Below are 2,173 nucleotides of genomic sequence, written 5' to 3' on the forward strand. Positions count from 1 at the left end.
CATTTTTCCCGTCTCCTTTTAATGCGCAATTATGTTCTACAGTGTAGCTAATATGTTCCGTCTGGCTATTTCATTGTCAATTATGCCTTGGCTTGAGCTTTTCCTGATTCTTGAGGGTTCTAAACAGAAATAGAAGTGTATAAAAATAGTATGCAGAAGTGTAAGAACCTTTGGAAAGCAGTAGAAAATCACAATAACAAGCGAAATAAAAAAGATATTTATAATTGTAAAAAAAAAAAAAGATATTTATAACGATTTTTAAGCAACAGTTCTATTAAAGAAATATTCTTCTCTAAAGGTGGGGATGGGCCTTAACCACTATTTTTCCTATAATTTAAACTCAAATGACCATTTCAATCAAATTGTTTGAAAATCCCTACTTCTTAAGATTCGGACTGAAGTGACTAACTAAATAAAATTTGAAATCTGAAAACTAATTAGACCAAAGAATGTATATATATATATATATATACAGTGCCAAATCGAAAATTTAATTAACAGGATCAAATCACCTTTCCAGAATGATTGCGACGGGAACCATAAAAGCAGTGGCAAAAATGAATCTATAGGCAACAATAACTCGCAAGCTCATTCCGTTATTAGCCGCCAGTTTGTAAAAGACATTCACCCCGGCAAATGCCACTTGAACCACCACCATCGTCAACGCTGGCTTTAACCCATGTATTAAATTACATATTTGCCCCCACTTCATCATCATCATCATGTAAAAAATGTATGACAATTTAAGAGCAATCAATAGCACGGGCAAGCAAGAAAATCTTTTCTCCTTTTTGTTCTTCTCTCTTGTTTGAAATTGAAAGAAGAAAGGAAACAAATGAAATCAATAAATTAAAATTAATCTGTGAGAGATGGATGGCTTTCTTTGCTCTGCTCTTTCAGTAGTCTTTATAGGCAATTTTTTTTTTACCACGTAAGCACATACGTAGCGTCCACGTTTGTTGCTCATGCGTAAACAATTCTGTTAATTAAACATTAATGGGGCTGGCTCCTCTTTAATGTACTTTGTGGCTCTGACTCGCAAAAATCAATTGAAAGGCTGCGTAATACCTGATGACACGCTTGGAGAAACATGCAATCGTGCGAAGTAGCTTCGTGGCTGTTACACGTGGGATAGTGCATGGTGGCAGTTGCCATGATTTATGTTGCCCACGTTGAAAAGGAGAAGTAGCTGTAATTTTGGAAGGCAATTGAATTCCTATTTGTCCACTAGATTTTAGTCAAAAATTTATTCTCAGCTGATTATGCACTTTCCATGTGTGAAATAATTTGCTCGGGTCGGCTTTTCTCCACTAATGTGCTTCGTGATTTTTTTGGTGGATTATTTATTATCAATTTGACATTGCTTTAAACTTTAAAGTGGTAAGTTCTTGGAAAGTATTATTTACCTAATTCATGTGTTGCAATACATACATATATATATGTCATACTCTTGGATACGTATATTTGCGGTCGACTCTAATTATTATGTTATCCGTGCTCGAATCATAAAGAAGATAAGGGTTAAAAAATTAATTAAAACCTTACTTATTTTGTTACTTTCAGAATACCTTTAGGTTGATTGGGCTGACACGTGTGTAGGAGGACGTAGCTTACTCTTTTGACTAACACTCGTTACTATATGCAGATAGCTAGGAAATATGACGCTTACAGTATGAAACTTTGATTTCTTTTACTTTTTGTGGTTAATTTTTTCTCAATTTGGAATAAAATATCAATTCCTAAAATCTTATGAATAAGTTCAACATAATATAATACATCTGTATCGGCTAATTTATTTGGTAAAATCTGTTGATTTGAAATAAAAAATCTGAAGTTTGAGTGTTTACTTAGCCAAATATCAGTGCGGATGACCTTTAATTACTAAATAATGATACATAACACTTATATAATTGTGATTTTTTGTATTGTACAAAATGAAAGTACCATATTATAATATAAAAAATAATGTCAAAACACCTAACAAATGACAAGTAATGATTTATGACTCATCACTTAAAATACAAACTATTCTTAACTAGGTAAATATAATTTTATTGTTGATTATCAATATGTTCCACAAGCTATTAATTTTTTCTTCATTTCATCATCAGGTAATTATTTACGCTACCTGTTGCACTACAAGAAAAAAATGTAATAGATGACGGAAAAATAA

General features: G+C 32.2%; 1 pseudogene; it reads right to left on the minus strand.

Moving 5' to 3' along the window:
- LOC18042126 overlaps positions 1 to 787 on the minus strand; it is a 2,913-nt pseudogene extending 2,126 nt beyond the window's left edge.
- Positions 788 to 2,173: the final 1,386 nt, after the last annotated feature.

This window comes from Citrus clementina, unplaced genomic scaffold, assembly GCF_000493195.1.
Source record: "Citrus clementina cultivar Clemenules unplaced genomic scaffold, Citrus_clementina_v1.0 scaffold_5, whole genome shotgun sequence".
Taxonomy (NCBI): Eukaryota; Viridiplantae; Streptophyta; class Magnoliopsida; order Sapindales; family Rutaceae; genus Citrus; species Citrus x clementina.